Below are 16,041 nucleotides of genomic sequence, written 5' to 3'. Positions count from 1 at the left end.
GTTGAGCTTTCAAAAGTACACCACACTTGGCATACATGTCAACCAAATCATTGCCAAGCATGACAGTTCTTTTCAACAGCCCCTGATTGACAATCTCATCGTGAATTTTTTTTCCCATACAATGTCTCACATAATGCCACATGCCTTCAAAATGCAAGCATAGGTGACTGCATCTGGAGGGAAACCCTCACTTCGCATACAATGGAAACAATTCAAAGCTTCCTGGCCCTGGCCTTGTTGGGCATATCCTGCAATTAATGCAGTCCAAGAGATGACTTCTCGATTGGGAAGCTCGTCTAGAACTTGTTGTGCTTTCCAAAGTACACCACAATTAGCATACATGTATACCAACGCATTGTCAAGCACGACTTCTTCTCCAACAACCTCTGACTAACAATCTCGTCATGAATGTGTTTGTCGAGATCAACGTCAAGTTGAATAATACCGCATGCCTTCAAGGCACAAGCATAGGTGACCGCATCCGGAGAGAGGGCCTCACTTCGCAAGCGATGAAATCAGCCGAGAGCTTCGTGACCCTGCCCATGTCGGGCATATCCTGCAATAAGTGCAATCCAACCAACGACATCCCGGACTGGAAGCTCATCAACAACTTGTTGCCTTGACAAGTGCACCGCACTTAACATACATACTGGCCAACAAGCTATGTAGCCTGCGAACTGCTTGTGGAGAAGATCGAATTGCTCCTGAGAGCGACGCAGAATGCTTTTTTGACTTCGTTGTTTTATTCACTTGGTAGCTTTTGACGGCGTAGTTTTTATTAGAGCTTTTCAACGTTGGGGTCGAAGAAATCAACCATGCAAGTATAGTGTTCCTTGTTTGGTGCAATGTCATGTTTTTCACTCATGTTATCAAAATGCATCTGACCCCCATCGACTAAACCTGACTGGCTACATGCATAGAGCACATTGACATAAGTGATTGCATTGGGGGAAATGCCATCTTGTTGCATGCATTGATATCAGTCTAGAGCTTCGTTGGCCCGCACGTGCTGGGCATATCCTCCTGTAAGTACAGTCCAAGAAACTACATTTGGGGAGAAACCCTCCCTCCGCATTCGTTGAAAACACCCCTTAGCTTCCTGGCCCTGCCCCTGTTGGGCATATCCTATAATCATTGCATTCCAAGAGACTTCATTGACAGAAAACTGGTCAAGAACTTGTTGTGCTTTCAAAAGTACACCACACTTGGCTACATGTCAGTGCAATGTCATGTTTTTCACTCATGTTATCAAAATGCATATGACCCCCATCGACTAAACCTCTGCAATAAGTGCAGTCCAACCGACAACATCATGGACTGGAAGCTCATCAACAACTTGTTGTGCCCTGACAAGTGCACTGCACTTAACATACATACTGGCCAACAAGCTCATAGCCTGCAAACTGCTTGTGGACAAGATTGAATTGATCCTGAGAGCAACGCAAAATGCTTTTTTTACTACGTTATTTTATTCACTTGGTAGCTTTTGATGGCACAGTTTTTTAGAGCTTTTCAGCGCTGGGGTCAAAGAGATCAACCATGCAAGTATAGTGTTCTTTGTTTGGTGCAATGTCATATTTTTCCCTCATGTTATCAAAATGCATCTGACCCTCATCAACTAAACCTGAGTGGCTACATGCATAGAGCACATTGACATAAGTGATTGCATTGGGGGAAATGCCATCTTGCTGCATGCATTGAAAACATTCCAAAGCTTTGTTGGCCCGCCCTTGCTGGGCATATCCTCCGCAGTCCAAGAAACTACATTTGGGGAGAAACCCTCCCTCCGCATTCATTGAAAACACCCCTTAGCTTCCTGGCCCTGCCCCTGTCGGGCATATCCTGTAATCAATGCATTCCAAGAGACTTCATTCCGGACAAAAAGCTGATCAAGAACTTGTTGTGCTTTCAAAAGTACACCACACTTGGCATACATGTCAAGCAAAGCATTGCCAAGCACGACATCTTATTGTAACAGCCCCTGCCTAACAATCTCATCATGACTCTGCTTGCCCATGATAGCGTTTTGCATAATGCCACATGCCTTCAAAACACAAGCATAGGTGACCGCATCTGGAAAGAAGCCCTCACTTTGCATCCGATGAAAACAGCCAAGCACTTCCTGGCCCTGATCTTGTTGGGAATATCTTGCAATCAATGCATTCCAAGAGACTGCATCCCGGACATAAAGCTCGTCAAGAACTTGTTGTGCTTTGGAAAGTACAAGTACACTACACTTGGCATACATGTCAACCAAAGCATTACCAAGCACGACAGTTTTTTGCAACAGCCCCCGACTACAAGCTCATCATGAATTTGTTTTCCTGTGTCGACGTCTTTCAAAGTGCCACATGCCTTCAAAATGCAAGCATAGGTGACTGCATCTAGAGAGAAGCCCTCGCTTCATATCCGCTAGAAACATCCCAATGCTTCTTGGCCCTGCCCTTGTTGGGCATAACCTGCAATCAATGCATTCCAAGAGACCGCATCTCGATCAGGAAGCTGTCAAGAACTTGTTGAGCTTTCAAAATTACACCACACTTGGCATACATGTAAACCAAAGCATTGCCAAGCATGAAAGTTCTTTTCAACAACCCTTGATTGACAATCTCATCGTGAATTTGTTTGCCCATATCAACGTCTTGCATAATTCCACATGCCTTCAAAATGCAAGCATATGTGACTGGGTGAAAGCATGTTAACCTGTCGCGCTTTTTGTGCTAGTTAGCAGTTTCAAGTTAGCACATCTTCAAAAAGTTGGGCGTCCGGTAAATTTTTTACAAATAATATCAAAATTTGTCGGAGGTTGTACATTTGGATTCCTTGTTTCAAGTGCTTTCTATTGATATATCATATGTCATAGATCTTGGAGATGTAGCTCAAGTTATTGTACTAGTTAGCATATGTCAAAATTGTGCTAGTTAGCATTGTCCGGGACATGAAAAAGCATGACAGGTTAACGTGTTTTCACCGGACTGCATCTGGAGAGAAACCCTCACTTTGCATACAATGGAAACAATTCAAAGCTTCGTGGCCCTGGCCTTGTTGGGCATATCTTGCAATTAATGCATTCCAAGAGATGACATCTCCTCAGACGTGCAGGGAAACGCGATGCAGCAGGGGCTGAGGGCCATGAGGAGGTCGGGATTATGTCTTTTCTGTGCAGTTCGCCCTTGCAGCAACAAGTCGGGCAGAACCACATTCTTCTCCAACAACCTCTGACTAACAATCTCTGTAACCTGCGAACAATCTCTGTAACATACTGGCCAACAAGCTCTGTAACCTGTGAACTGCTTGTGGAGAAGAATTCAGCGCTGGGTTTTTTTAAAAAAAAGAGGAGCCACGTGGGCTAATGACATGCTAGATATTTGGAATTACCCACTACGCTAACGAAGTAACTAAGCATTCTAGTAGGTTGCTAATTATATTGCCTGGAATCTTCATAGATTCCTCATCATCCTTGCTCTACCTGAAGATTCCAAAACTCTAGATATAGGTACGCAAGAGAGGATAGCCTTCTTGACAGGTTCAGAAACAGTTAGCTCATCTACACCAATTCATTGCGCAAGCATGCGTGATTTGAGTGTGAGACTTTAGTTATTTTTCAAAAAAGAATGCAGTTGGCCTCCCGCACCCATTGCTCAGCCCTTGTGCACCTTCTTGATCCCCCCTTGGATTACCATCCACCTCGGCTGCATTTTGCGCGAGCTCCATTTTCTAACCTTGCTCATCCGATGCACGCTCCGCCTTTTACACATTTTAACTTTGTCAATTGAAGCATCTCCCATTAATTCCCCATTCCTTTTCTTTTTTTGAAATCATTGGCATATATTCTCCTAATGGCTTCAAAAAGAAAAAAAATCACTATGTATATAGTGCAAGGACACTATAAAGAGAAGAAAACGCTAAAGGAAAAACAGATATGTATCAATGTGCACTCGACCATCTCTTTATATGGACACAAAAGGTCTTTTGACTTTCCATTTTTTTGGTCTTTTAAGTTCTCACCCTTCACTTATGCACTTAAGATGTTTGAAAGGCTTTTCATTCTTTTGAGATTGGGGAAACCTAATCCTTTTATGGCAAAAACGGTTGGATTTGTTGTCTCAAGTCAACTCTCAACTCTTCCAAAAGTTTGATCTCCCTTCATCTCGTTATGAATGTACTTTGAATTCCCTCTCATCCCTCTTTTTTCTTCTTTGGCTCTATCCTCGCTTTTATAGAGGACTTTTGTACCCCTCCTCTCCCTCGGTTTAATATAATTCTTGCTTTGATCGGAAAAATGAAATTTCCTAATATTTTCAAGGCTATCCTAAAAAAGTATCAAGATTGTTTAACTTTCACGACCTTGAAAAGTACACCAATGGTCATGTTTATGTTAACCTTGACTACCCAGATGTGCGCGTCTGTCGCACGTGTCAAAGCAAGGGACTTGCCGTACACTGTGTGCGAGCCACAAATGGCTGCAAGCACACAATCAGACTAATCCAGCAAGCTCAAGAGAGCCAGGTTGTATCACTCACCGCTCTATGCTCGCCTTCGTGGAGGATTCCTCGTTGCGAAGAAGAGGGAGCTACCGCCATGCCGCGCTCAACCGCCTCGCTGCCGCCTCTCTCTCTCTCTCTCTCTCTCTCTCTCTCTCTCTCTCTCTCTCTCTCTCTCTCTCTCTCTCTCTCTCTCTCTCTCTCGCGTATACACACACACACACAAGGAGATGAAGAAGAAGATGGAGATGGAGCATGTCAAGGCTAGGGACTTGCTACGCGCCGTGTGCGAGCCACAAAGGCTCCTAGCACACAGTCATACAACAGACAAGCTCACAAGGAAGAACGGTGTGTCACTCACCTTCCTGCGTAGTTGCGAATGAAGGATTCCCGCGTCGCAAAGAAGAGGAAGACGCCGCTACGCCGCGCTCAACCGCCTTGTCGCCGTCGTGCCGCCGCAACGCTCGATCGCACACACACTCTCACTCTCTCTCTCTCTCTCTCTCTCTCTCTCTCTCTCTCTCTCTCTCTCTCTCTCTCTCTCTCACGCACACACACAAGGAGATGGTGAAGGAGAAGGTGGAGATGGAGCAAGAGCAGCTTCTATTGCATAATGAGAGAATGACTCAATTTTAGGTTTAATTGGCTTTTATGTGAGCTCACCCCATTCACACTTGGGCGCCCATGCTTAGCCAACTAACCCTAGCATGTTCGTGTTAGAGTGCGCCTCTCATCGGCGATCACTCTACCTTTCCCTATTGGACCGACAAGCCCGGTGCGTGACTCTACTTAAATAAATAATACGGTTACGGTGTCCGTCGTAGGCGATAGCGTGTCCGTGAGCCACGAGGGTTAACATTGCCCCCCTTCCTGATGTAGATTCCGTCCTCGGAAGCTATTGAGTTGAAGCTTGGTATGTCCATGTTGTAGAGCATCTAGATTTGAATCTGCAAGGCAAAGTCACTGTTTTAGCAAGCGGAATTATATTGCCATAAATCATGAGGGGAATGTAAAGTACATGTGGAAATGAGTAAATGCAAGATTTATGAAATGTTAGACTGCCATTAAGGACAAATAAATTGCACTTTGAGTAAATTAATTAATCAAGAGTTTTGAGCTTATGGGTGAGTCTATCAATTAGTTAGCTATGACTAAGGTTAAAACAACTACTCTAGTACTAGCTAAGCTAAGAAGATTATCTAAATGCAAGATTCCCTAATTATGCTTTTCAGCTTTGATTAGCCAACTCGCTCTCACAACTGCAAACAAAAGCTTGAAATGTTAACTGTAAGCTCAATGGAAGTCTTTTATTTTTTTTTTCTTTTTTTTTAATACTTTTTTACTTTGGGTCACAATCATGTGACGTGTGTGCTTATTTTGTATGTCCGGGGTTTTTTGCTTCTCAAGGAAAAGCGCCCACACTGGGAACCTCTAGGGCTCTAGTACCATAGACAATACATGTGAGTGAAGTACCAATTCAAGCCAGGATTTCTCTTCCAGCGTAAGATTTTTCATTTGTGGCACTTATGTTTTTTTTTTTTTTGCTTCCATTTCCTTGGTATTCGCACTAGTGTTTTTTGTTGTTTAAGTGAGCAAGCCTTTCTCTGCCTAAAACATTCCTAAGGTCTCAAATACTCGGATAATTTTATTAGCTAGGCCTAGTGGTCAAGTAAATGAGTTAACCTAAAGTCACGGTCTCCTAATCTCCAGGCTCATCCATAAGATTAAACTGGAGTTCAATCAACTTAAGCAAAGACAAATTTATACATCTATAATGGCAGATAACAATCATAACTATTGCACTCAAACAAAGCATGAAAAATCATTATTAGCAATTACACATATCCACCAACATGAATCATGGAAAGTAATACACCTGGAGGTATGGAGTGGCTCATTTCGTTGAAGCAGATGTCCTCAGCCATGTGGATGGAGATCCATATAAGTCCTACCTAACACATCCAGAAACAGGCACTATACCTCTAGGAGGCATGTCAGTGTGAAAAATTAAAACTCCTAAAAAACAAACTCAAAACACAATCTAGACCCCTAACCTACCTATTTGTCACCCTTTTTAGAATCAAGGAAAGAGGATATTATATAAACCGGGTGGTCACCCTAAGGCTAGGCCTCTATCCTCATCATCTAGATAAATAAAATCGTTGTCCGTGAGGCCATAGTCTTCCTCGGTCTCTATTAGTTCCTCTTCATCATCCTCTTGTGCAAGCATGCTAATCAAGAACCTCGCGATGCGTGGATACTCATCTTGTGCAAAAGCATAAGCATGTGCCACTGGAGACACATTCGCTACTGGGTAGGGATCACTAGTTAGCCATAGACGTATCAGCCATTCTAACTCCTCAAAATTTCTCTCACATGCAAGGCTCTCTATCAAATCCCATTTGCAAGAAAGTATAGGGTAGCATACGTAGAACACTTGAGGAAAAGACAAAGGGTACCTTTCATCAAAAATAGAAGTGCATGTCTCTGGTGAAGTAGCCATTTCTGACAATACAGATAGATTTGGTTAGGCCTTTAAAACATAAGAGTTTTTTTTGTGTGTTGCTTGAATTGACACGGTGAATTTGGACTTATATGTAAGATCTGATAGGGTGCTCTCTCGTTGCTAGTCGCTCTTGCTCTTTACTATTTTTGTTTTTTGTGAGTATAAGACTATAGATATACATTCCCTAAGATTGGAATTGAGAGGTCAGGGAGGAAAGTTGAGAGGGGAGCGAGTGAATGATTGATGTTAGCAAACACTCCCCCCTTCCTTGGGTAGATCATACCTTTTGGAATGAGGTCGTCACCTTTTGAAACCAATTGTTCCAAGTTGTTATGGGTGGAAGTTTTAACCAATAGTTTTTGACCGCCCTATGCGTTTCATCTAGTTGCAAGGGTGGTAAGGCACTCTCCCATGATTTTATTTGCAACATTGTTGTAGGATATGTACAGTGGTAGGTGGAGGTTGTGTCGAAGCTTCTATTTGCGTATAGGAACTACATGAAGAGCAAGAAGCTTCATTTGATTTCCCTGTTCCTGAGCTAGGTGGAACAAATCGTTCTTTCTTTGGTACCCAAACTAGCTCTAGAGCGGGTGTGTAACATTCCATGATTTTTTCCTTTCCGCGATTTTCAATTTGTTTTGGAGCCACAGGATTGGGTTTACATGGGCCAGGTGACAGGTAAGAGTACACTTTACGTTTGGGCACCCAGATTTGATCATTTCCTTCATAGTATCCTTGGGCTTCCAATAGTCGTTTAGGAATCCAACGCAACGTTTCTTTACATTTCTTGGAGTGAGTGGGACGGTTCTTACGAGGTTTCCGTTTTTTTGCATCAACCATGCTCACTACAGAAGCTTTAGGGACCCACTTGTATGTTTTCTCTGTTATATTAGGATGGTTCTTGTGTGTCTCAAGCTTTCTTTCAACTACATCAGTTGAAGCTCTAGAGAGTTGGGCTATGGGGACGTATGGTTCAACCTCCTGGACATGCAATGTCTTGGGTTTTATTTCCTTAGGCAATATCTCAGGGACTATGGCTTGAGTGGTAGGGCTAAGAGTTGGTTTTTGCGTTGTAACACCCCCAGTCCCCCAATCAATAGTGCATTTGGTGGCTATCATCCACGTGCGGCCTAGGTTTATATTACCCTCCATAGTTCCAGTAGGCATGACCAAAAAGTCTTGAGCTACAATTCCATTGTCATAACTGACAGAAGTGTGCCAGATTCCAAAAACCGTAGTTTTTTTCTTGTTGACACCCTTGACTTGGATAATACTCTCAGATAGAGGTGGCTTCCCTAACTGACACCACACCCCATAGGATAGCAGATTATATTTAGCACCCGTGTCCAATAAGGCGTTATATAGCACTTTTCCATAGGCACTATTTAACTCAATAGGGTATCGTAGAGGTATGTCAGAGTCCAACCAATCCTCTTCGATTTCCACGTGGGATGGATTTGTGACTCCAAGGTTAACCTCTCGTTTTTGTCTTATACGTTGTTGTCGCTCCTTAGCCTCAGCTTGAGCTTGTATCTTGTTTAACTCGGTTTGTGCTTTGGCGGCCTTCTTTTGATGAATGGCCCGTAGTTCTTCTTGGCTTAAAGGATCATAATATCTTTTGAATTTACTCCCATTGAGGAATCCAATGGTTTCAACTCCATCAAGAGTTTCCACACGAAGGGTACCTTGTGGGGTAATTTCACATACTCTATATGGTCCTTTACCAGCATATTTCAACTTTTTCTTCTCTTTACGTACTCCATACATAAGGACTTTATCACCAACTTTGATGTCCTTATCCTTCACATGGCGATCAAACCACTTCTTTCTCCTATCCTTTTCCACAACAGCATTTTGCACAGCCAACTGTCTCTCTTCGTCTAGTTTTTCTAAGATATACAAACGCTCGGTTAAGGGGTTACCATTCCATCCTTCCTGTGAAGCTACCCTAAGACTAGGAATGACAAACTCCCAAGGCATAACCGCTTCTTGGCCGTATACCATTTTAAATGGCGTACAATTAATAGCCACTTTATAAGCAGTACGATAAGCCCATAGAGCAGATGTCAACTTCAAATCCCAATCAGTGCGATGAGCTTCTACCGTCTTAGTTAAAATAGAGATTAGAGTCTTGTTGGTGCTCTCGGCTTGTCCATTAGCTTGCGGGTAATAAGGTGTAGACTTATGGTGGGATATCATAAAGGTCGTGGTAAGCTCTCTTATTACCTCATTTATAAAATGGGTACCATTATCACTAACAATTTCAAAAGGGCAACCAAATCTTGTGATAATGTTCTCAAAAAGAAACTTAGCTGTTGTCCTCGCGTCAGCTTTTTGTGAAGCCTTAGCTTCAGCCCACTTTGTTACATAGTCCGTAGCAACTAGAATATATCGAGGTTGAGTGTTGCGAGCTGCGGGACTAATTGGACCTACAAAGTCTAAGCCCCATTTTTCAAATGGTTGGGTTACTTTAATAGGATGTAAGGGCATTCTGTCTTTGTGCTGTGTGGTCTTGTAACGTTGGCACTCATCACACCCTTTTGTAAAAAGTGATGCATCCTTAAATAAAGTTGGCCACCAATAGCCTGATTGCAGCACCTTTCTAGCAGTCAGGTCTCCTGAAAAATGTCCTCCTGCTATGCCCATATGTGCTTCTTGCAAGATATACAAATATTCATCCTCGCGGGCACAACGCCTAAGAATATCGTCCTTGCCTAGTCTATACAGAGTTCCGGCAATCAAAAAATAGGGTTCACATTCTTTTACTAGCCTTCGAGCGATATCCTTACGAAGTTCCTTGGGTGGAAAACCATTAACTAAAAAGTTAACAATGTTCTCACTCCATTCAGGCATAGTCTCAACTATGAATAGGGAAGTATCGGGTAATTCATCATCAACTCCTGTAGGGGCTTCACCATTGGGTATGCGAGACAAATGATCAGCCATGACGTGCCTTTTACCGGGTCTCACTACAATCGTGAAATCAAACTCCAGAAGAATTAACAACCATCGTGTGATTCTTCCTGTGGAGCATGGCTTGTTCACCAGATACAACAACGCTTGATGATCCACATAAAATACAAACTTGTTTGCCAGAAGGTAGTAGCGAAATTTCTTTACTGCATAAACCATTGCCAAACCTTCTCGCTTTGTAGTGGTGTAGTTCCTTTTAGCATCGTTCAATTGACGGCTTGCAAAGCTAATGGGATAGTCCAATTTATGTTCTCCTGGTTGAGTGAGAACACACCCAATAGCAAAGTTTGATGCATCAATATGCACATGGAAAATGACATCCCAGTTAGGTGTCCTTAAAATCGGAGCACTTGCTAGTGTTTTCTTCAATTGTTCATAGGCCTGGTCACTCTCTTCAGTCCATTTAAATTCAATGAGAAGCTTGTACAAAGGACGTGCTATCTCAGCGAAAAATAAAATAAACCGTCGATAATAACCCACGTGTCCCATGAACCTTTGAACTCCCTTGTAATTGGTTGGTGGTGGTAACTCTAGAATCACTTTAATTTTGCTCTCATCGGTTGAGATACCATTCTTAGATACTATATGCCCTAAAATAACTCCATGCTTGACCCAAAATTGGCATTTGAACGGGTTCAATGAGATACGATATAACCTACACTTTTCAAACACCTTCCGCAAACATGATAGATGTTCTTTCCAAGAAGAGTAAACACAAAGGTCGTCTAAGAAAGCTTCACAAAACTCTCTCAAATATTCTTTAAAAGCAGTGTTTATTAACCGTTGGAATGTAGCAGGGGCATTTGTTAAGCCAAAAGCCATCACACGAAATGCAAACACGTCAAATGCTGTGATGAAGGCAGTTTTAGCTTGGTCCTCTAGCGCTATCGTGATTTGGTTGTAGCCTGAGTACCCATCTAGAAAGCTATAAGCTTCCTTGCTTGCAACTCTTTCGAGTACATGTTCGGAATATGGTAGGGGGTAATGGTCTCTTCTAGTAGCTGCATTAACTTTTTTGAGGTCCACGCACACCCTGAGTTTCCCATTCTTTTTTGGCACGATAACTATTGGAGACACCCATTCAGAGTGTTCAATAGGATATATGAACCCACATTTGATAAGCTTTTCTAGTTCTTCTTGAATGATCTTTGCGTACTTAGGATTCATCGGGTAGGGTCTTTGTTGTACGGGCTTCACAGTGCTAATCATAGGGATTGTATGTTGGACCACAGAAGGTGGAACACCTTTCATATCATGGTATGTCCAAGCGAATACGTCCTTGAATTCCTTGAGAAGCTCTTTGAGGACCGCCTCTTCAACTCCTGTGAGGTCTTGGGCAATAAAAACAGGTTTTGATTCTTCACCGGGGTCAGCTAATTCTATTTCTTTAACTATTGCCGGACCATCATAGATTCCATTATTCCCATCGATAGGTATTCTTTGGGCTTTTGTGTACACAACCTTTGCTTCCCCCGTGGTGTAAGATTTGAAATGTTCTGGTGCAGGATGCAAGTCTGTGGATTCTGGTTGTGCTTTGGTCTGTGCTTCTATTTCTGCTTTCTTGTGTTGTCGAGCTAACTCTTGGTTTTGACGCCTCCTTGCAGTGCGGCTCAACTTTGGCTTGTCTATGATCTCTAATTGGGCTATGTCATGGGTTCGTGGTCTACACCACATAACATTTTGGAGATATTCACCCCAATCCTCTACCAATTTTCGATGAGCATCACATGCTCCTATATAACTGAGCCATTCTGCTGAGGATCTCTTCTTTTTTATCCTAGCACGTACATTGGCTCGATATCGACGCCTCTTAACGTTTTTCTTTTTCTTATTTGAGACCTGCTTTTGATTTGCATTTAGATCTGGCTCACTAAAGGAGTCCTCGTTGGTGTCCTCTTCACTCTCGGAGGAGCTATCATGGGTTCATGTGCTCGGTCCTTCCGAATGTTTTGACTCTGAACTTGCTCCACTCTCTAATTCATGAGATTCAGAATCCGTTCACTCTGGAAGTCAGTGTCTGAGTCGTGTTGGTCAAAGTCTTCTATTGAGCTATCGGTGTCACTGTCAGATTGGTCCACAATTGCCTTTCCCTTAGAAGATGCATGTATGGCACTTATCATGTTCAGAGGTGCAATTTGTGGTACCTCTTCCCCCTCTGGTGTGACCCAGATGGTTCCTCTATTTCCCCAGGTATCTATGGTTGCAGCTAGGTGTACCCAGTCTACGTTGTCTGATTCCGTCATACCCGGTAACACATCCATGTAAGGAGAATCTTGGCCAATGTCTGTATCCTTCTTACAAGTGTAACAATATTGTAGTGGGGCCGAGTGAACTGTGGTGTCAGAGCGATGATCAATAATGGTTTTACTCCCTAAGGGGTGTACCTTACCAGTCACCAAATCCACTCTAAGGACAGAGTCTTGGAATTGCAAATAGACATGATTTTTAGACCAATCGTAAACCATTTGTGCTTCCCTCATGAATGGTCGTCCTAAAATCATTTCATATGACATAAGGTGTTTAGAGAAATCCATTGCAATGAACGTATGTCGTACCTTGTGTCCTAGAACTTTGATCTTAAGATCCTTGAGCATCCCCATAGGTTTGGCTATGGTACCATTTGCCATCTTTACCACAATGTTAGTAACACTGAAGCGGGGTTTTCCCATGGATTCCCAACAATCTTTTGTAACGATGCTAACTCCCGCACCACCATCAAGAATTCCCTTTATAGTTAATCCCTTGGTAGTGATGGGTAGGGTCGCATTAGACTCGTCGCCTTCAAAATACTGCCCTAATTCGTTAATGGGTACCTCGATCACGGACTCGTGTCCATCTAAGTCAAGTGATTGCACATGATTTTCCTCATCAATCATAATCGAGTCAGGTCTATTTGGTTGCGCAAACTGCGGTAATCCCGTTCGTAGCTCTCTGTTAAGGAATGCTCGAAGTGCAAGGAATAACTCAGGATCTCCATACAGCTTTGCTATGATCGTGGTTCGGACCTCAGAAGACATGAAGTCCACTGGTTTGGCAACATTCATTGGCATTTTGCAGGGTGTAGGTCCTTGACTAGGAACTGGTGAGGATGGAATCTCATATTCCTCAATGGGATCAGGTATTCCTTCGTTAAACATCCTTTCCAACAAGAAGGGTGTATGCTCACTTTCTGATGTCCCGTCCTCACTCCCTTCTTGGATGATACTAGATATGGCTAACGGTCTATGGTTCATGTGGGGTGGATGAACTTGCGTGGGAAACACTTCGTCATGAATTTTGACATGCATGGGTTCTGGTTCTAGTTTCCTTTGAGTCTCCTCCACTAAACCTCTTAGATGTTTCACCTGCTCAATCTCGTCTACTGGGTTTGGGTATATCCCAATCTTCTTTTTACGATTCTTCCCTTTTTGCCCCTGCGTTTTATCTTGGGGGTCTTGGATTGGATTTGGAAACACTTGTGGTGTTTTCAGAGGCTCTTTATGGTTTTCTCTTATTCGGTTTTCATTTGGTTCCATGTTACGGTTTTCTTTGTCGGTCTTTCCCTTTGTGGTATTGGTTCTAGTCTCCATTGTCTCGATTGAATCTGAATCATCCTCGAGGTCATTCATATACACGGGGTCATCTCCTGTTCCTATGTTTGTTTTGGAACTTGGCTTTGAATTTCTCGTATTTTGCGACCTCTTCCTTCGTGTCTTCTTTTTCTTTGCTTGGATAACTGACGCGGTATCTCTCTCTTCGAGGATATGGCCTGGCCCTTGAAACATGGACCGTGTAATCGCATAAGCGGGTGCGACGGGTGGTATTGGCGATGTCACACTAGCAATTTCGACCAAATTTAGGGGTGTGATTTTAGGCGCATTTGGGTTATAGGGGCATTGGGCAATCAAGTGATCTATGCCACAACGATTACATGTGAGTATTGGCATTGCAGACGTGCTCCCTTGATTCATTTGCATCTGTGCAGCATTCTTTTGCAGCCTAATAGGGCACTCCGCTGCCCGATGTGGTCCACCACACTCGTAGCATTGAAGAGGTGGCCTCCTAGCCTGGGTGTTGATATTTTGACCTCTGGATGCGAGAGCAGCAGCTTGATAAACCGGCTTGACTTGCCCCCAACAATCTTCCATGTAGTATATAGGACACTCTTCCAATGTATCAAGTCCGTAGGCAATACTAGTGTCTATTTCCTCCTCACAGCCATCTGCATAAGCATTTGATGGCTCGCAACCCACTTGGTTCATAGGGGCGACTCTTGGATGCGGGGACTGCGGTCCTAGCACAGGAGGTGGTAGCGGTGTAGCTTGTACAACATTTTGAGATCTAGGGACCATGTGTTGCGGTAGTTGCTCAACAGGTGGAGCAGGCATCAATACAGGAGCTCGAGGCGCATCCGTCCAGGCTACAGGTGGTCTATTTGCCATCATACGTTTGATCATTAAACAATCCTTAGCTTGGTGACCATACCTACCACATGCGTTGCAAGTTCCATTAAATTTTACTCTAAACGTAGGGCACTCACTAGTGCTATGTGGACCTAAGCAAATGGAACACCATTGTTGCTCCCTTCTTGGATACATGTGACTATTTTGAGGGGGTCGATTATCCTTAAGAGACTCTTGGATTGCCTTGGTGAGGTCTGTCAAGAATGTCTCAAATACCTTTGGCTCATTGGCAATGGGCTTTGCAGTCATGGGTTCATACTCAATGGCTTGTGAGCTAGTGGATCTCGTGTCAGTAGACACCCTCATGCCTGCTATCATCAAGTTGTCCTCTAATTGGATTGCATTGGCAGTGACATCTTCCCAGGTTGTGATACCTCTAATCACTAGTCCATTATAGATTTCTTCATTCCTCAACCCTCGAATGAATCGATCAAGCAGTTGGTTATTGTTGAAGCGCTCATTTACAGGGCAGCGAGAGTTTAAGTGCTTTAGACGACTAATGAAGTCCCTTACTGACTCTCCTTCCTTACGTTCGGCCTTCTGTATCTGAGATGCTACACCCCAAAGCACACCTTCTCGTATGTACTCCTTTAGAAACAACCTTCGAAGGGTAGGGTAGATTGTTTTCTCGTCCACCCTTAGGGTTCTATACCAATCTCCAGCCTTCCCACTTAATGTCAAGCTTAAGGCATTGCACTTATGTAGTTCGTTGCGTTCCCCTAAGGAATCACATACTTGTTCAAACACTTCAATGTGTTTTCTAGCATCTTCGTCCCCATTGAATTTTTGCGTGAGTTTGGCAATTTGTACTGCCTTACTTCTAGGCTCTCTATCAGATGCATGACGCATATTTTCCGCGATAGATCGACCTATGGTTTGAGCAAATGCTGCCAAGTCACCTATGTGAGGAGGCAGGGCCGGTGGAGGTACTCTTGGAATCATATGTGGGAGAGGGACGGGTACCGGTCTTGGCATATGTGTGGATGATGCAGGATATGGAACATAACCGGGCATGGGTCCACTCGGATAAGGGCTAGGGAGCGGCACTCGAGGAGCATAAACAAGTGGTACAATTGGAGGTGTGGGGGCCATGTGTGCATAAGGGGCTAGAGGCACATACGGTCGAGGCCCCATATTAGGTACTACGACACTAGGTAGTGGCACTGCGCTAACCGTAGATGTCATCGGTACATTCTCTGTCAGGCTTATCCCTGGAGTGAGCACTGTGTTTTCCTTAATAGAGGGTTGAGCCAAGTTAGGGAAGCTAAAGTTGTCGCTCGGAGGCTCAGATTGCATAGAGACCCCAGGTGAAATGACGTAAGATGGGTCCATGGGACTCATTAGCGGAGTCTCCATTTGTGATAGAGTAGGCTGTTGAGCCTTGCTCATATCCAAAAATCTCATGGGGCCACTTGAGAGTATATTTACCCCTCGGTTTTGCCTTTCTGATTGAATAATGCCATGGATAACATTACAGATCATTTTCTGTTGATCTTCGAAGCTCGTGGCACTAGAGGTGGATCGTACAATCTCTATCCATCCTACATGGTAGGCGTGGCCAGAGTGTAGATCCGTCAACACCTCAGTGTGGAGGTCGTATGTCCAATGATCATTAATGAACAATCCTTCTAGAGTC

This window comes from Adiantum capillus-veneris, chromosome 7 (genome assembly GCF_014529385.1).
Source record: "Adiantum capillus-veneris isolate H3 chromosome 7, ASM1452938v2, whole genome shotgun sequence".
In the NCBI taxonomy this organism is placed as follows: Eukaryota; Viridiplantae; Streptophyta; class Polypodiopsida; order Polypodiales; family Pteridaceae; genus Adiantum; species Adiantum capillus-veneris.
This window is presented reverse-complemented; position numbering follows the sequence as displayed.